Source organism: Psittacula echo (genome assembly GCF_963264785.1).
Source record: "Psittacula echo genome assembly, chromosome: 1".
NCBI classification, from domain to species: Eukaryota; Metazoa; Chordata; class Aves; order Psittaciformes; family Psittacidae; genus Psittacula; species Psittacula echo.
Window position 1 is genome coordinate 42,478,315 of NC_137735.1, and position 21,286 is coordinate 42,499,600.

Below are 21,286 nucleotides of genomic sequence, written 5' to 3' on the forward strand. Positions count from 1 at the left end.
TCTCAAGTGACTTAAAGCTGATATGATAATGTGTGCCTAGATAATCCAGCAAATAATTTTGAAGAAATCAGCCATTTATACCGAAATTACACATAGCAAGACCTCTGGAGATGTAATCTAAAAGAGTTTAGAGCTCTGTAAGGGTACTAATCATCAGAAGAGTTTGACAGCTCTGAAATTTTGCTCTCTGTGGCTTCCTGTGGCATATCAGTAGGGTGATTCGTAAAAAAGACAGCTACAGATTTAGGATTAGAAATATCTAGACTAAGAGAAAATATCTTTTTTTTTTTTTTTTTTTTTTTTTTTTTTATTTAGGGAGAGATGGATTTGCCATTGGATTTGAGGATTTTACACCTAGAGAACAGTATCTCCTGTACATTATAGGTAATTTGATCACCAATACATTTCCCAGTGTTACAGTATTCATAGCAGAATTTGTGTTTTCCTTTAGTTTTAAGAGAAGGCAAAGTGAAACCTCCTTTGGTACTGCAAAAGTGCATAGCAAGAAAGTAGAAAGGTTAAGTTTTTGCCATTTTATTACTCTCTGGGTTCTTGAGAATTCATTTTTGCTTTATCTTCAAGACCCCATTTTGTAAAAAAAAAAGTCCCTATTGCTCTGTGATTTTTTTTTCCATAATTCCCCCACATTTGAAGTACCAGTAACTATTGCTTTAAGATTGATAGGTAGCATGATTATTATTTTTTCCTTCATTGTTTTACTAGAGTTGAAATTATGTTATTTTTTTGGATTATTTTTTGTTTATTAAAAATTTTATTAAAATATTATTAAATATTATTAAAATATTTTATTAAAAATATTATATGAAATAGCTGCGAGTGATGCTGCCACACTGTTGGCTAGAGTGTAATAACAATTTCTGAGAAAAAAGAAGTTAAGAAGAGTATGTATGTGGTTTCTGAATGCATCATTTGTTCCCTGAACCGTGCCCTGCATGTTTTAAATGGTGGCACTTAATTCTAGCCAGATGCTACAAAAAATAAAGAAGAAAAAATTCCACAAAGGAAAGCATTTTGATTAGAAATTTCTCCTTGCCTACCCAGATGGGAGAAAGTTTACTGTCTTACCTGTTTTCCAGCTGGTTTGAGGGAGCAAAGAAGAGCTTATCAAACACTGCTAGAGCTTAGAGAGATATCAAAAATTTTTTTAAGCTATCTTGACAGTTTGGAAATATATTCAGCTGGATCACTAGGAGACTAAATGAATTTGGGACATCATCAGTAAGTCCATTATAATTTTCCTATCTATTACATAAAGCAACAGGGAGCAAGAGCAGCTCCTTTAGAACCACATCTTCCAAATTCAGCAATAAAAAATGAAAGACCATCTTTCTCCATTCCTAACACCTGCAGGAAGTAGATAAGGGAGAGCTTCATGTCTTCTACATCCATTTATATTCCTTCTTCCTATTACCTTTTAGTTGCTTTAGTACTTCAGGATACTTAACTGTTGCATTAAATAGTAGGTCTTTCCACCATATAACCTTCACAGGGGTTATACAGTGTTTTCCAGCCTCTTCAGCAGGTGGACTAGATTAAATGAGAAGGGGTCTTTCTCTGGAGAATAACATATTGCTAAATGGGAGTGAATGATGTATGAACCACTCCCCAAGGAACTGAAGTAGGTAAGAGGAGTATAGTGCTTGACATGAATGATTAGCATATGGAAGCTGGAAAAGTGAGGAGACTTGAAGTTGGTTGGTTGTGTGTATGAGGGTCAATGGAGTTTCTTTAACTCATTTGACAAATAAAAATAGATTCCCTTACCCCACCCACTGACCCTCCTTCCTCCATGGAATAAAGCTATCAAGCCCCTTCAGAGAAAGTGTGTGGGAAGAAAGTAAGATGAGCATTTTAAGTGTGTAAGAGATAGGTAAGCAAGGCTTACAGAGATATGAAGATGAGGGAGACAGGGGTATGCTTTCCAGCATATTTTTTTTTCAGCATTTGGGAGATGGTGGATATTACTGAAAAACTTGATAGCCTCTATATCTAAGAGATTATCTTTCATGTCTTTACATAACAAATATCTAGAATAAAACCAGAGGTCCAAAAATTCTTGTAGAATTTAGAAATTCAGGACTGAATCTAATCCAATGAAATCCAATCTAGTGTTAAGACTTTTACCTGTCTGTGAAGGCCTGATCATCATTGGTAAAAGAGTAGAATCTCTTAATCTGGAGATGCTCATAGCAGCCTTCCAGTATCTGAAGGGGGCCTACAAGGATGCTAGGGAGGGACTATTCATCAGGGACTGTAATGATAGGACAAGGGGTAACGGGTTAAAACTGAAACAGATGAAGTTCAGGTTAGAAATAAGGAAGAAGTTCTTTACTGTGATGGGGGTGAGGCACTGGAACAGGCTGCCCAGAGAAGCTGTGGTTGCCCTGTCCCTGGCAGTGTTCAAGGCCAGGTTGGACAGAGCCTTGGGAAGCATGGTTTAGTGGAAGGTGTCCCTGCCCATGGCAGGGGGGTTGGAACAAGATGATCTTATAGTTCTTTCCATCCCTAACTATTCTAAGATTCTATCATTCTCATAGGCCATTTCCAAATAGGATATAATCTAATGACATAGATCTTCCAGGACCCAGGGCAACAAGATTGCTGTCTACCGGTTCAGTTATTTTGAGCGAAATAATTGATTAACAAACTTAATGTTATATTTTGATCTTAACTTAACATGTCTGATTAAAAAAAAAAAGTGGTTGGTGCTTGGATAAGTATAAAAGTATTTCAGGTTTCAACTGTAAGTGTGGAACTACCAGAAATTCACCTTTGCAACTTTGGCTCATCTTTCATCCCAGTGACTGTTAGATATTAGTCACAGTGACTCTACTTCAACTATTTTTCTTTTTGATGTAGAGTGAGATGGTTAAAGGCTATCTGAATATTTCAAAGACCTATTTTTCTTAGTTCCCCTTATCTGTAACAGTTACATCTTCAAAGAGATTGAATAGGAATGTGTGACCTGCTCATTCCAAACTCATCCTTAAATGTGCTCGATTTTTTTCAGTTTCCATTCATTGCCACAGTCACAGTGTCATTTCTAGGAAATTCTCTAAAATTAATGGAAAACTCATAGGCTTATGGATTTATTTCATTTGTCTCTAAACAGTCCAACCCATTGCAGTTGTGTGGCATTCTCTCCCTCATCTGCAGCGTCTTTGCTCCACAACAGCCTTGCTAAAGCAAATGCAGAAGATGAAGTGTCTCAAATGCAAGGAAGCATTGAGGACGATTTCCACTTGGAAGATACCTTTCAGATGATCTGTTGGTCTGGATTTAATGTCTCTAAAACTTCTCAAACTATTCTAAGACAGTGAGCTCTACTCTGTAAAGTGTATTCCTGTGCTCAAACCGTAATGCTTTGATGCTTTTTGCAGGCAAGTAAAAATTTTTCAGCATTACTATCCCACAGCATGATGGCTGAGAAATGTACAGGTTAAATTTTAGAATTACGTTTTCAGAATGGACTTCCTGATCATCTTTTTTCTTTAATAACTTGTGTTTTTAACAGTTGGTTAGTATTTATTGTGAATCAGATACTCCTTTGAAATGGCATCACTAGACCTGTGCTTTTAGCATTGTTTACATATGTATACATACTCATCCCAGCCTGATATTTGAATGGGAATACATAAACCCTTTCATTTTGAAGGCTGCCAGTTACTATTGGTGGCACACGAATTTCTTAGATGTTTTCCTTTCCAACAAAAGAAATCAGAATAGTCAGGACTATTATTTTGACATTCTGACAGTGAGCAGTGCTAAGGGCCAGTGCTCCAGGTGCCAACATCACTATAACATCTGTAAGCTAGCAGTTATTTTGTGTAGGTCCATATGTATCCTTCTTGCTCTTTTCAGTTTCTTCTAGATGAAAAGAAGAAAGGAAGAGGCTTCCTTTCATGTTGCCAGTGAGACTGACACTCATGAAGTCACAGGCTTCAAGTTTCAAATTGGGTACTTTTCCTAATCATGGCATAGCCTAATGGGTAAAACACTCCACACCCACCCCTTTAAATTATCTTTTAATTAAAATGTATGGCATTTACTCTGGAATCATTCATTTATACATGATTACTTTAAACCTCTTCCTCTTCTCTTGGATTCCTTCACTACCTCCAGAAAGATCCAGCAACAGTAAAAACTTCTGTATCTTGTTTCCAGATCATCCAAGACTCTCCCTTATCTCCTTCTAACATGCACAATAGCAAGAAATGAATTGATTCATTTGGAGAAGACTAAACAGCATTATCGATGTCTTATGCACATCATTCTGTGCAAAGGCTCAGTTAACACCAGTTGGTCACAGAAACCACCAGAGAGGAGAAGTCAGTTTTGCCATGATGAGAGGAGGGAAAAAACCAACCAACTGAAGAATCAGGTCAGGTCAGACACCAGAACAGGGAAATACCAGCACATCATAAGAACAGTTCCTGGTGTTTGAAGGACCTGTGCTGCTTTTGGTAATACATCAGCTCTGCCTGCGGTTGCTATAGTTATGCTTGCTTCTAGAGATGCTTGTCATTAAAAGAGAAAAAAAAAAAAAAAAAAAGGTGTTTCAACTGTTCAGTGAGGAATTTGAACTCTCTTTTCAAATAGGGAAAGACCATGAGAAAAAAAATGGCCCAAAAATGACATTAAATGACAAAGCACGTGAAACAACTGTCCTAGTCAAAAGGACAGAACAAAATGCGTAAGCCTAATGAGTGTTCTAATTTTTTCACTTTAAATTTTGGATTTTCACTTTCAGACCTGATGCACTGATGTGTATGTAACATGAAATTCTGGACAATTTCATTTGTATACAGCTATCTGATGAAGTTAGTGAACAGCTGTTAGAGACTTCAGATAAAACCTGGATGAATTTAAAAAATATCAGTGTCTTCAGAAATTTTAAAAATACAGAATACATTATCTTTCACAAATGAGATCACTGCTATAGCATTTTTATAGATAATTGTTATGTCAGGGAGGAACATTAAATTTTCAGATGTATCTAACTGGCTATGCTTGAGCTTATGAACAGTCATTTAGAAGTTTAATTTCACTATATTAAATATAGATTATTTTTTTTTGCTTCCTGAAACTAACCTTTGCCCCCATCAGTGTAGCCTTCTATTGAAGATTTGTAACAAAAAGACAGTTAACTGGCTTAAAACATAGATATTAACTGTGTATGGGTAATGTACGATTATAGAACTTCAACATCAGTGCTATGCATTAGATGCTGTTAGATCATGGACTAAGAGAGGATTTTGCTAATTTCAGGCATTGACTCATTTGGAGTCACTTCTGCTTAGATTTACAGCACTGCAGCGAAATTAGAATTGTGAGTCAAGTGTTGCTTTTTGCACTCTTGGAGAGGTTTCTTATTTTTAACTGAAGTGAATGAGGAGATACAAGTAGAGCAAGAAAGGGAAAAAGAGAAGTAGTAAATAAAATACAATCATATTAAACATCACTATTATCTTTTCATTGGTCTGTTGTGAGAAAAGAACTAAAGCAAATAAGCTGTAAAAAAGGAGAAAGCAAATAAAGTCAGAATTTCATAGCTTATAAAGAGATGATGCAGATAGCCAGGTAACTGTCCATATTGGAAAGTGCCACACAATTTTTCTTTTAAGTACTGCATTTTCAAACCTTGTTGTAAACATCCTTGTATAGAACATCATTCCACAACTATTTTTTAAACAAAACCTTTAGGAACAAATTGTTATCTTAAATTATATTATGAATAGTGAAAGATGGGACTATTTTCTCTGAAAATCATAGTTATTTCCCTAGTTGACTTCTAGTTCCTGGAAGGAAACTAAATTGCTTTGGATCTAGCCTGCCTCCACATCTTGAATGGCCCAATTCAGAGTGATTTACTGATCTAACTGCTAGTTTGTTTTGTTTGGCTGAACTTAATATTTGTTTGCCTTGATGAAAAATTCCACATGCTTTCTCTTTCAGACTTTCAGAGCCTATAACCTACTCGCTAGGTATTCCAAGAGCTATCTTGAAATCAGTTTTCCAGTTCTGCATCAGATAACAGTATTTGTTTGCCGTGCACAGCCTCTGCTCTGAAAAATCCATTTTGAGTTGGGCTAATGGCGATTCAACTGCAGAAAGAAATATGGCATAGAGCAATGCCAGAATTGATCAGATTGTGGGATATCATTACAACCTGCTTAACAATAAAACAAAATGTTCAACTAAAAGCATGAATTAAAATCTGACCTATATTCCCCACAATTTGGTGAAGAAGGCGGAGACCATACGCTCTCACTACGAGACAAGATTCTGAAGCTTCTTTAACTTTCACAGAATGAGTCTCTCCAAAGGGGTGCTACTTCCTTATGCAGCTTCTCCATTTTTCATCTTAAAAAGCTCATTTACAGAGAAATACTTTCGCTTCTCTCTCCAGTTTTGTTTTGTTATACGGAAGGCTACCTCCTTTGATATTGTGCACATTCTGAATGTTTTATTAGTTTCTTCAAATTCTCAACATGCAATAAACTTTTCAAGGAGTCTATTGCAGAGGAAAAAAATATTGATTAAATCTCTGTTTATTTCTTTTTGACTTATGAATAATGTATTTCCTTCTTTGGTGATTCTCTTGCACTAGTATTTTATATATTCATTTTTTCTAACAACTAATATTTTAAGACTGACAAAGTAAAGTACTCAGTTTCTCTTTGTAGTTCTCGTGGCTGCTTGGGATCCTTTCACTTGGTCTTGTGGTGGTGATTGGGTTTTTTGTCATTCTAATTGGGTTTCTGTCATTTTAGTGACCGAGTAAGTTTTAACTCTGGATTATGTCCTGCCTTTCTACTTCATTATCTCTTCTGATTTGACATAGGATCCTAGAATAATTCTTATTTTGGCTTTCACAAGCTTTGTATAAGTCCCAGTGGAGTGTATGTAAACACTGAGTGTCAGAAGACATGTATTGTATTAAAAAGAACAGGTGAAATTAATGCTAAACAAATATTTTACTTTGGAACTGACTCAAGTAGTTTTACAAATATCTTTCAGGAATGCAAGGTGATAGCCAGAGATAATTGAAGTCAGTGGAAGACTTTCATTTAGAGACAGATATTTTTTCTACAAGCTTTTGAACGAAAAGTTTAGATTTGTTAGCATTAAACTGTTTTTACCAAAAAAGTACTCTAAGAGACATATTGAAAATTAAAACTGTTTTGCTTTTCACAGGTGCAGTTTAAAAATTTATAGGATTTCCAAAGTATATTAAGTGCAGGAGGTTGTTTGATGACTTTAACCTATTGTAAGATTACTGAAAGACTTAAATAGCAGAATGCAAAATAAATGTGTTGAAAGGAGTTTAAAGAATCAGCTGAACAAACTGCCTTGAATGAATATCCTTTAACTGGCAGTTAATCAGTTTCCAAAGATGCCCACTAAAGTCACAAGTAAAAGTCCTATTCGTAACTTGAATAGGAGAGGTGATGTGTACGCAGTGGATAGAGTACTGAAACTCATGACTTAGTTTGACTTGGTCTACCTGTCCAGGAAGGGATGTTGTGTTGCCCACTGACAGCTTCTGACTCTGTAAAACATCAAATAAAAGGATAAAGGAAGTGAAATACTGGGGCTAATAAGAAAATCTAGCTTAAAAAAAAAAAAGAATGTTCTATTAAAAACATGAGCCTTGCACCAGGGTTAACACACATTTAGAGATTAATATAGTTTTTAGAAGTATTTTATAAAGGATTTTTAATTTAAAATCCTAGATTCTAAAGAAACTAAAAAGCAAATAAAATATACCATTCTGATAGTTTGCACATGAATTATCCAACAATATAGACCACTAATTGGAGAAATATTTGATTAATTTTTCCAGTATTAAATACGGTAATGTTCAAGTCTTTCCAGAAGAAGTAATAATAAAAAAAAAAACTGTTGCCATGAAGGCGTCCTTTAGTAATAATTAGCTTAGTCAGAAATTAAATAGTCTTTGTAATAGGATTTAAAGTACTGCTACTCTCGCCTACTAATTGTCTTTCAAAATATCATTGTATATTAATTCCATATCACTGTAGTGTCACCCTATATATTAATTATATAAATCACTATGTATTTTCATACCTTCATCTTAATTACATGTACATGGAAAATTGCTGAAGGAGAAAACAGATATATGTTACTCCTCAAACTGATATTTCCAGGGGAAGGGTCATTGTTACCATGGAAATTAACTCTGAGCTTTCCAGCTGCTGTACTTATAAAAGTAACTGCTCACATACATAAACATCTCACTAGAAGTGGAACAACAATAAAAACCCCTAGAGAGTGCAAATGATCTAGCAGAATTCGTGAAGTGTCTTTTAATCATACAACAGGTTGAATGAATCGCCAAATCATATAATTACATTTTCCACCTTTTATCATACATTGTGTTTACCAGTTTGTGAATAAGAAAACATATGCCTAGTTCTCAGCCATAAGCTAAACCTTTTTTAGTTCTACGTGATGTGATAAAATTCTGTGTGAAACAGAGATGCAAGTACTTGATTAAAAAAGATTAAGAAGTGTTATGGTATTATGACAAAAAAAAAAAAAAAAGAAAAGATGAATTTGTGCATTTTGAAATTCCACTGATGTTATCCTCAAATTATATTTTTTAAGTCTATTTTGACAGGGAAAAGTATGCAGTATGAATTTTAGTAGCATTGTTTTTATCTGGAAAGTCTGAGCATCTTTTTAATAATATGCATATTTTGTATGTACATTATTGACTTCATAGAGAGTAACAAATTTGAAACCTCTAAATCCGTGCTTTGATTATGGGATAAGTTTTCATATTTTTAATATAGATGTCATAACATATTTTGAAATACTGAGGAAGGAAATTTAACCAAACTAGGAAATCGAACTGGTTGACCATGTTTATACTAGCTTTAAGCATTTCCAACCACTGCACAAAAAAACATATAATGAAAATTGCCATTAAATTTAAATAATAGTAATTGTAGAATGTAATACTATTCCAATCTCTGTCACCATTTGACAAAGTTAAACTTTTTCTAGTTAGAGTAAGCAAGAATATGATATCTTATTTCTGTTGACAACTTTCAGATTTCCCTTCTTCCATCTCTGCCCAGATGTCTGTTAAAGAAGATAACTTGCATTGTCCTTGTCTTACAGATGATTCCATTATCTCAAGCAATGACATGATTGGGACTGTCTATGAAAGAAGGGATAAGAATTGGAATTCCTTTATCTTCAAATGAGAGTTTCTCAGAGGAAAGAAAAAGTAAGCAAGCCAATGGCAAAGAAGAGAGAGGGAATGATGAAAGATGAGTAATCATGAAAAATGAAGTAGTGTAGCTTCTAAGTTGACATAATTTTGCAAGCTGCCATTTTTTCCCTTTTTTACAATCTCGATGTGGCAAAACTTACTTGACAGTTGGGGGCACAAAACTACTGAAGGTGTAGTTCAGCACTTTGGGTGCTGAAATTGATCTTCCAGGAAGGCTAATGGAAAGAAGGCTAAATGCTTTTGCAGGGGATGAATACTTCTGGAGATAGGATGATTTTCAGTTGTACTGGGTCAAATTTGGAACCATCAGATAAACCGTAAGTCTTGATTAACGGAAAACTTGGAAGATCTGGTACTTTGGCACAATCAAAAAGTATTCCACAGTCCTTAATTCACCTACTTAGGCTTCAGGAAAGCTGACTGAAATAAGATCTTACTGCTCAAAAATGATTGTCCTGCATAGTTTGCTGATGTTCATTTGCAAGTAACGTTCATAAAGTTCAATCAATGAAGGCTACATTAGGTGGGACACTGAAGGGATTAGCAGAACAGAGAGGAGTACGTATAGCACAGCTGCTCTGGTAGATAAAAAGCAACATAATACAGCTTGTGTATTTTTTCCGTTCTTCAGAATTTGCTGAGACTTCTGCAGGCAGAAGTTCAACAAGAGGCCAACACTTTGCTGTGCCTCAGCGGGGAAACCCAGGTCCACTCAATGTGATTACATTACAAGCGGCTTTCTACAAGATCAGTCTGCTTTGAACTGTTTCCAGTAGCTGTGTTGCATTCTGGGTGGATGGGGCTTGTTATTTATGTGCTTAATACCCCATCCAGAATATGCAGAATGCAAATTTAGCATTGCCAATTTGAACTCTTGGATTTTGGTTGTTCAGTACTTTTTACTGGCAAGACAGAAAAACCTATGGGGTTAAAAATACATGCTTTAAAAATAATACTGTGTTTGTGGAATCAGAATCTATCTTACAAATAGTTTAGTGGAGCTTCTTGAAAATGTTATATATGTCTCAAAAAGCAAAATGTCGAATAATCTGTGTAGCAAAATAGATTGCATGCTTTTAGTAAATGTTTTGCATTTTGTGAGTGCTTTGAAGGGAGAGTTGTTTCTCAGGGACCATTCAAACTTTTTGAATGTTCTATTACAATCTTAAAAACTCTGTGAAGCGTGGTATTCTTGAGGCAAAAAACAGGGTGGGGGAGGAAGGACACATTGCCTCTTTTTGCACTGTACTACTGTAAGCAGCACTTGAGAAAAGTGTGCCCTCATATTAAGTTCACTGAATAGTTGGGAGAGGAATGACTTTATCTAAGTAAGGAAAGTGATGGACAAGCAGGAATCTTTCTGCCATTAAAACACACTTTTAAAAGTCTCATACTCTTCTGGCAGCTTGAAGGACAGAGTAAAGTGCTAATACAAGGAGAATATATAGAAAGTACATTAGAATGCCATTTCACATTTAGGCAAAAGCTATGTTATACTAACAGCGGCTTGTGATAAAAAGCCTATAGTTTTTAAAAAAAACATCATGCATGCAGTACAATAGAACTTAGTGTATACAAGCTTGCTGTTATCTCTGTCAAAACCTGCATCCTTCAGCTAGGGAAAACCAAACAGGAAAATCTGGAAAGATCCCCCAAGTTCTAAAAATTCTCTTTTTACAGCCACAATTCTGCCAGTAAACAGGTAACAATTGCATGTGCTGATCCAGATGCTGCATTTGATTCCTCCTCTTGTTAAAAATGTTGTCCTCAAGAAAAATTCTGTTAGCAGATGGGTGGATATTCCTCTGCTTCCCAGACCTTTACCCAGCTTGTTGCAGAGTAGAAACACTTCCTTTGGAGAATTTGGGGTGCTCAAATCCAAAGAGTCATAGTTCCTTTTCTTGTTATGATCTTATCCCTTATCATCTAGGCCTTCCCCCCCAAATCTCAGGGTCTTGCAGGACTGCTTTTTGCTCTTACTCTTCTCTCAAAGGTAGATCCTGTGCAGCTAACAGTGTTCTCATCTCTGGTTTAAAAGCAGTGTATATGGTTTCTATAGCAGTTCAGCTACTAAAACACTTATATGTTATTTTGAAAATGCGAAACTTGAAGGTAATGAAAACACACAAATGTTTTTAGATGTATTAGACACTTGCCATCTAGTTCTGTACCCTGCTAACTGGTGCTTCTCATTTTCTGAAAAACAGCTTGGCTGCATTATGATATAGATACAATATAATTAACTGTGTACGCACAAAACTTCCAGGTAGTAAGCTTGCCTCAGCTGAGGCTCTCAGCATGAAAACACTGAAATATCAGAGCTTCTTTGAAAATAAACGTTCAGCTCCCTACTGATACGTGTCAGTGTGCAAGTGGTTTACAACAGGGATGATAGTTATGCAGACGGGGATACTGAATGTTGCAGAAAGGTAATTCTAAACAATGCAGAAAATGAGATAACACATCCAAGGATATCAGAACTGTGTTGATGGATAGCCTTGACACTTCATTCCCTAATGCTGTTTGTGTGTACTTTGGGAGTACCAGTGAATCACTGAGAGATTTCTCTGATAGTAATACTGGGTTTATGGAATATGTCTGCTGCTCCCCATTCTGCAATATGACACTGTTTAAAAAAAATTGACAATATTAAGTGGAAAGAATAAATATGAAAGGGGAAAGAAAAAGTTGAAAGCAAGCTGTTCCTTCGACAACTAGACAGAAATTACAGACCCCTTTTTTGGAGTGCTTGGCTGAGGGAGACTTAAAGGAATACCTTTGAGTGCCAGGCATCCATTATATTTGTGCTGCAGCTCTAGCAGATTCAAAAATGGGTAATTACTGCATTTGTTTGCTGTAGTTGGCTCAAGTACACATAGTAAATGATCCGCAAAAGCCCATTTTAAATTAGGGCTCTGATGTAGTGTATTATTAGACTTATGTTAGAACATTTTAACAGAAACTGAACACACTAAAAATAACTTTCAAAGCTCATAAGAAGTAGTCATAATTAAATGTGTTTTTTAAAAAGTTAAGTGTGAGCTTTCTCTTTAACTTTTTACTATACCTGAACTTCAGTTGTGCTTTCTAAGTGGCACATAGTGATATGACTGTTGTCTTGGTGTGGATGGCTTTGATGCTTTGAAACATACTTTCTAGACAGGTCAGTGTAAACATTTCCACAGATGTGGAAGTTTTTTGTCTTTGCAACATTTGTGTTGCCTGAAAATGACTACTATCCTGTGGCACTTCTCATTACATCTTTGGCCTGGGCTGTTTTCTCCAGGAAGCCTTTCTTTTGGTCTTGCCTCCTATGCTATGTCAGAATTATGACCTGTATATGAATTTTCCTTTTGTTTTCCTGAAAATGGGTTTATGAACAATTAATTAGGTTTTGCTTAAATCTTTTGCACGAAATATTATCTGTAGGAAATAGTGGTAAAAAATGTTCAGCTATTTTGCATGAAGTTGCCAACCACATCAGTAGTAGTGCCTGATTATGACCCATATATTTTCTCTGTTAACAAGAGGCAGCTTTCCCCTTCACAAATAATCTGGTTTACTGTGCACATGTGCATAGATTTATTGATTTGTGACAGGCTTACACTTTGAAAAATTGTCAGATTTCCTTGGTATCCATGGAACAATTGCTTTTCAAGCACCCTAAGAAGATAAGTTGCTTATGTCACAGTACTTTAATTTCAGCTTCTGTTGTCTTCTGAGGAAGCATGCATGTGCGAGGAAGGCTATGGGACTTGCGTGTCTAACATAGTGTTAGTACAATGAAATAACACTACTTGCCCACTTGCTGCAGTGCTGTAGCAGGGAAACGACACGCTGAGAGAAAATGAAAATGATTCTGAGACAGATCTGCACAAATAACTTCTATTGACATTAAAATGCTAGTCACTATAAGAGTTGTAGGGGTGCGTGGCTGTTAGCGATGTTCTTGCATTAGATTCTCAAAGAACAGCAGTCCTAAATCACACGTGCAATCACACAGGAGTGCCAGAAAAGCTGAGGGTAACTGTTAAGGCATGAGTTTTGGTATCTTCCAGTACAGTTTCCAGGATAAAGAATTTTTATAGGCATAACTATATTGTACAGGCCAAATAGAAACATATCCACTGTCAAGAAATATCCGTTTTAACTAAATAAATAATTTTCAAGGAAATAAAATATTTTAATTTAAAAACAAACCTGTGATGCTAGGATGGTGTGCAAGTACAAGAATTGTAATAACTCCGCTTGCATCTCTTAAACACATCTTGCCTGATGTTCAAAACAAGTCATTTTCGCTTATCACCAGGGGGCGCTCCTCTCCTAAATACATTAAGAAAACGATAGAAAAGTTATATTCCTATAAATAAATAGGTTTTCTCGACGAGATGTTAAGTACATGGACGTGGGCCCTCTTAAAGAGTTTTCTGTGTTTCTAGAAGTAAATGCTAAAAGTTAAGAATATGTTTGTAATTAACCTTTCATCACAATCCTTGATTTTGTTAATCCTTGACTAAATTAAATTTAAAAATTTGTTTAGAAACATTGGCTTCTATTTTAAAAAGATGATTATGTCTTGAGGAAAATGGATGTTTAATGTATTCTCCTTGATTTGTGTTAGTTCATGAGGATCATTAAATATCTTACTCCTGCTTAGAACTCAAAAATACTCTCGTAAGAATGTCATGTTCTTCATTGTCAGTTTGTAATCATTAATATTAGTTAATAGTTACATATCCATTATCCATATACTTTTGAAAAAATTTATAATCTAATACTCTTTAACTTAAAGTAACAAAAGATAAAATGTTCTGTGTATGTAGGTTAACTGTTAGCATTCTTCAGACCTTTAACTCAAGTGTGTATTCGATTCCCTCCAAATACATTTACACTGTATATAGGACAAAAAAGTTCATTTCCAGCTGAATAAAGCAGTTCATGAGTAAATTTGAATAGGATCTGAGAAATGAACAAGAGGGGAAAGATCTGTCATGCAAAAAAACCCCAACAAACCCAACTCCTCAAAAAACCTCCCAAAACCCCCAAAGCAGAGTAATGGCACTATAAAACATGAAATAGTATTCTATATCAGACTTCATAAAATTCAGTATGGACCTTCAGTTTAGTTTGCTATAACCTCTTAAAAAACATAACTTCAAAATATAATAAAGTATTAGAACAATGGGCACTTCAGTCAATACCTACATATGCTTTTCGGGGTTGGAAAAAACACAGTGAGCAAGTTATGAAAAGAGCAGTTACATTTTAAATACCAAATTTATTATTAAGAGAAAAGCATTAATTGCATGCTTTATAACTACCTGTCTTCATATATTCTCTGTGTACATGGCCTAGGATCAGGGATAATCAGATTCAGACATAATATCAAGTCTTCAGTAATTAATACAGACTTCTGGCATACATAACATGACCTGATATATGTCGATCAATGCAGTCTATTCATTTAATGTTCTATGTGGAAGATATAATTTGCTTCTGTTATTCTAATTCTATGCACCATTTTCAGAACTATTTCTGAGAGGAAGCATCAAGATGCAAATTTTATATGCACAAGTTCTATGACACTGCCTAAAAATGTCTGTACCATGTCCATCAAAATATCACCTATCATCATAGCTTCTGTTTTGTTCTGACAACTAATGTCTATCCAAAAATTATGGAGCTAATTTTCACACTAATGAGATAGTTAGAGGTTGATGTCAAAAATTAGAAAGCTCTATGTCATTCACTCACTGCTGGTTTTTGAAGCTTCTCATGGTGCATGCTTCCTCTCACAGGAGTATTTTAGGTGAAAATGTAATTGTTTATTTTGAGTCTCTCTCAAATGAAAGGATTGAGTCACCCCAGCATTATAACTCTGAGATGTGGTCAGCAATATAAAATGTTACAGAGTGATGAAGAATGGGGATGTCCCTCATCCTTGAGCAAAAGGAGGTCTTCTGTCATATGGCTAGAACTGTTCCTATTCTTTAACTCTGAATCTTTCAGAGAAACCCTGTTATTAGGAATAGGTAATTCTTTGATATAATTCTAATAAACACAAGGCTGGATGCTCTCCAGCATTTTGGAAAAACTGAGACATTGATTTCTTAGAATTTCTTTGGATTTGTATACTTTAATGAATGCAATGTAATCCCTCCTTCAGGGGTGTTGATAGTTTGGGGTTTGGGTTCTCCAAAGATGTTGGCAATTATCAACTCCTATGTTCTTGACTCTCCCTTCTGTTATTGAGTGTATGAATCAGAGTGGCATGTGAAAATTAAATTCTTGTATAGCATCTGGAGCTACGCTTGTACAATCAAGTAAAAAATCCTGGGAAGGCCAGCCTTCTTCCTCTTTTATATTTCAGTAATAAATATATTCCTCTCATATTTCAGTGATAACTTACTTTTTATTTGGAGATACTACACCGGGTATAAGAAGGTTCTCTGAAATACAAGCATCCTCCCTGAGATGCATCCTGGAGCTTGGAAGAAAAACTCTAAGTTATTGATTTTAATATAGGGAAGTAAGTGACCTTCACAATGGTTGAAAGTAAGAAGAATTCTGAGATCCTAGATGTTTATCTTGATGACCTGAAGTAGAGGATGGGAGGATACCAAAACCCAATCAAAATAAAAAAAACTCCCAAAACATATAGTAGTTGGAGACTAGAATTACTTGCTGTTGTACTCTCATGGGTTGGTATAGTTAAAATGGGTGTACTACATGTTAATATAATAAAAGGATAAAACATACTAATTTATTATGATGACATAGATGCAGAAATATCACAATCTTTAAAAACTTGGGAAGTACTTGTGTCTTATCATACTATTATTTTATGTTAGTGAATTGGAAAACTATTGGGCACCTACTGTTTCAAGCTAATAAAATACCTAAACAAGGACTCTTTGAAGAGCTATTAACTGAAGGTTAGCTTATGGTCTAGTATACAGCCTAGTCGCATGTGAAGAGACAGAAAACAAAGAAGGAAGTTTCAACTGGATCAATAAATTTCTGCATTTCTGTTGAGCTCTATAGGAGTCTTGAAGGAACTGAGGTCTACTGGTGGGGTTCTATCTGCTGTATCTAGAGTGTAGCTCAGTGGGTTACCATCAACTTAATGCTAGCATATTCACTGCTGTTTGTACAGGCACTATAGAATACTGAAATAATGCTGAATTAAAACATGCGATCCCTATTCAAAACCAGAAAACTTTGGCAGAAATGTTAAAACTGTGACCTGACTAATCTAGTCAAACCTGTATTAAAGTCTGGATAAATTGCAGAGTTTTAAAGGTCTGCGCTCAGCAGCATGTGTGGAAAGGCAAAGAACAGGGTGAGCAACTCTTTCTCCCTATACGCCCCCCACCCATGCACAGCTATTTGGTATACTATGGATCTATGTTAAGAAGAAATTTTTTGCCAGAAGTGTGTAAAAGCTGCCATCAAAAAGGGATTTAGATTTGAGATTGGATTTATGGTAATTCTTCCAGCAGTATCTTGTGCCCTTTGAGCCAGATCATCCTACAGGAAAATCACCATTATGTAAAAGGCATGCAAGTTTCCAATAGATTCATAAGCTGTTTTCCAGACTCCTCACTATGTGTACAATTTTCATTCTTTTCACATTTTCTTCCATGTCAAATCTAGATGAGAAGTTAATGTCCTAAAACTTCGTCTAGAATACAAACTTTATTTTTTTCTGTTAATTTAAGTGTTTTGATTGCACTGAATTGAAACATTAATTTTAATTTAATATTATTTGAATATTCCAAATTTGAGTCTGTCAAATTGCATCTACTGGTATCTCTAAATTACTTCCTTACTGTCTAAAGACTCTGTGTTTCTATTCTCTCCTGTGGTCTACCTAAGAAGCCAGATGGTTAGAAATTTCCAGGTCTCTAACCATGCTCTGTAGGAAAACTACATCTTTTACAATTCATCATGGTCTCTTTTGAGGTTTAGACACACATCTGGCCCACAGAGACAGGGGTTCCAAGGAACTTAGTCTTTGAAATACAGCAACTACAAATTGCAGTCAATTAATTCTGACCAACCTGGAAACTTAGTGTTCAGCTACTTTTTGACAAAATTAAATCTTTCAGTTTGGTTGAATAAAGGGATTAATTTTAATGTGTGAAAATGGCCACTGTTCAAGAAGAATTAGGATCCCACAGGAAAAAAATTACTTTGCAGATGCACATTTTAACTGTTGACTGGAGTACCATGGATCTAGAGTTTCTTTCCTCTGTTCATTAAGTATATTTTCTGTTGGGTTTTGTTTGTTTGTTTGTTTGTTTTTCCTTTGGAAGCTTGTTTCTGATTTTTGATGTTACAAAGGTGCTGAAAAAAAAAATAGTAACAAGAATGATCATATAGCAAAATCTTAATTTGGTTTCTTGCTCTCCTGATTAAGACAAGCTGCCAATTGAGAAATGCTGCTGGCAATTCAAAATGACCAGCTCAGTATAGAGAGATTTGGCTGGACATTAAATAATTTATAAATTTGTACCAATCTACTCCCAACAGTTTCATCAACCCCAGTAATCTGGAAGGCTAACTGTATTTTACAGCAGTGTTGTTTGTGTTGTTCCACATCACTTTTCCATTTCTGGAATAGACCACATATGTGATTATTTATGAAGTTAAAAAACAGCCAAAGCAGTCAACTGAAGAAGTTGAGAGGATAAGGGAAAGAAGAAAAAGATTGAAAAGAGTAATTAGAATAGAAACTAGGTGTTTTTATTCTGAAAATCATAGAAAAGGACATGAATTGGAAAGAAGTAATATTGAATGACAGCAAGTGACAGAAAGGTGGGAAAGAGATAAGTGGTTTTAATTAAAAAAAAAAAAAAAGTCTGTAAACAGGGCCTGTGAGGCAATGCATCATTGAAAAGTTTTGTCCTGCAGTAAACTTCATATTTTCATATTTCAAAATCTTATACAGATGTGCAGAGCCTTGAAGAATGGGGTTGATTGAAGAATAGAGTTTATTGAAGAATGGGGTTGATTCAAGAATGGGGTTGTAAATAAATAATTTCAGGACTTTAGGCTTTGTTAGCAACTATAGAGATAAGGAAATGGCTGAGATAAGCATCGGCCAAGAACTGGCCAGAACTGGCCTGGTGGTTACTGACATGACGACGATCCTATGATGTAATGTATAAGTAACTCAATGAATATGTATGCAATCTAATGAATCTGTATGTTTAAGGACAATATAATCACAGCCTGTTTGATGCTCAGACGAGACATGCTAGGAGGAGCTATCCCCTGTGTCTTCCAGCGCCGCAATAAGGAATACCTGCTTGCCAACTTTGTTAGCAAGCTCCTGGAGATTTCTCCGAATCAGCCTCTTCTGAGTTATATCCTAAAAATCCTACCTTACTTTTTGCAAGATTTATGATTAAATTTACTTCTAAATTATATAGAAAGTTTAATGATTACAGCACACGATTATATATATATATAAAAATATAGTTTCAAAGACCTAGACTGCATATCAAGGTTATTTGTAAAGAAATTATACATAATTGTGTAGCCTCCTCTTGCTTCTAAATGATTTGGTAACAAGGTAAGACATACAGCATGTGTAACAGTGCCTACAGGCCCAAAACAAATTAATGTAATGGGCACAAATGATTTGATTATAAATGGACTTGGTGCCAACAGAAGATGTGGTTTTGAAGAAGAAAAATACGCCAGTAAAGTAAAACCATGTAATTCTGAAATGTTTTATGGAGGTATAGAAACAGAGGCATAGAATAAATAAAGTTTGTGATCTTACTGAAAATGGGAATAAGATTCTTCTTTTCCTGTTGTAATGCAGATTCCTTTAATGGTCACACTTTGCTCCAGAATCTAACATGATAACAAGGTTGTCATTTGCTTTTTAATTACAGTTGTATCAATAAATCTTCATGCTGATTCTCCCCAAATCCCAGTGACTTTCACAGCAAAACTCTTGAGTATGTGTGGTCCTCCAAATTTGCATCAAATTGGGTGGAAGTGTTGATCTGCTGGAGGGTAGGAAGGCTTTGCAGAGGGATCTGGACAGGCTGGATCAATGGGCTGAGGCCAATGGTATGAATTTCAACAAGGCTCAGTGCTGGATCCTGCACTTGGGCCACAACAACCCCATGCAATGCTACAGGCTTGGAGAAGAATGGCTGGAAAGCTGCCTGGTGGAACAAGATCTGGGGAGGGTGTTGATTGACAGCCAGCTGAACACAAGCAGTGTGCCCAGGTAGCCAAGAAGGACAATGGCATCCTGGCCTGTATGAGAGATAGTGTGGCCAGCAGGACCAGGGCAGTGATCATCCCCCTGCACTCGGCACTGGTGAGGCTGCACCTCGAATCCTGTGTTCAGTTCTGGGCCCCTAACTACAAGAAAGGCATTGAGGTGCTGGAGTGGATCCAGAGAAGGGAAACAAAGCTGGTGGAAGGTCTGGAGAACAAGACTTGGTTGAGGGAAATGGGATTGTTTAGTCTAGAGAAGGAAAAGCTCAGGGGGGAAACCTTATCGCTCTCTATTACTACATGAAAGGAGGTTGTAGTAAGGTGGGGGTTGGTCTCTTCCCCCAAGCAACAAGCTATAGTATAAATTACCTCAAGTTGCACGAGGGAAGGTTTATACTGGATATTAAAGGGTTTCAAGCATTGAAACAAGTTGCCCAGTTTTATTTATTTTTCAATAAATGAGATTTTAAAAAAGTCTAGACTATGAACTCATAGCATAATATTTCTGTATTTGATAAATTTGATTAAAAAATGGTTTAATTATTTGAGTAAACGTCATTTTGTTTAGTATTTTGGTAAAATAGAAAAAAACTAGTTTTGCACAAAAAAAGAAAGCAGGGCAATGTTGAAAAAAATGAAAAATGTGTTGGAATTTTATTTGTCATTAAGTAATTTTCTCTCTTGCCACATTATGTATAGACTAGAGCTATTGTTATATTGTTAAGAGAGACATTCAAGAATTTTAAGAACCCTGTCTCTTCAAAATAAGATGTAAAAGCAGACAATGGCTTGTGGTCAGGAGAATAAATATTAGAAAGGGGGTTAATTAGCATGCCAAAAGAACTTCACTAAGATGAGGAGTATACAATGGGGCTGAAAATCTCCAGCTGTGCAGAACTATCAGGAAGGAGGAAAAAGTGGTAAATGAAGAATCAAAAAGGACCCCTACCTGTTTAATCAACCACAATGATTAGAATAATTAATGGATTTTTAAAACTGTATGATGAAGAGACATTACTTAAGAGATGCTGGTGATATCCATAGTAAGGAAGAACAGGAGAGCTTGTTTCAGCATGTTTTTTAATGTTATTTTAGTTCTTATTTGAAAGAATGAAGACCTAACCTGCATACTATCTGAGTTGGGATTTGTAAAAAACAGTTTCATTATCTATTTCATCCTCTAGCTTTGTACTAGAAATACTTGCCCAGATAAGTTAGGCAAGTAGATTTGCAAAATTATTCTTGTAAGTTATTTCAGACCTAAAAATCCTTTATGAAATAAGGTTATATACTACAATATACTTTTCATATCACAGTGTTATCCTCAGTACCTTTTGTTAATCATAACTCAAATTGTACCTCTGTATTTCTGAGCAATAAATTTGGGCTAACAAGAAAATTTCAGTGAGCAAAATTAGCCGAAGTAGCTAATTCTCTATGCTTATCCTTATTTCACGTTTTTGCTTGAGGATGAAAAATGTGTGGAAGACCTTCTCCAGTCATATACTTCGGAAAACAGAAACTATAAGGCATATGAATTAGAGAACTGTTGACCTACTCCTTAAACTTCTAGGATACTCAATTATAGAAAATTGTGAATTAGACAATTTTACTCCTCTTAGGACATCAAGGAAAAAAAATCAGACAACTGAAAAAAAAAACCAATCATATGTACATTCTTAATGAAAAAATTCACTAAAGACAAAAATATTAATTTCCAAAGCATGTCTTGAATTATAAGTAACAGAGTAGAAT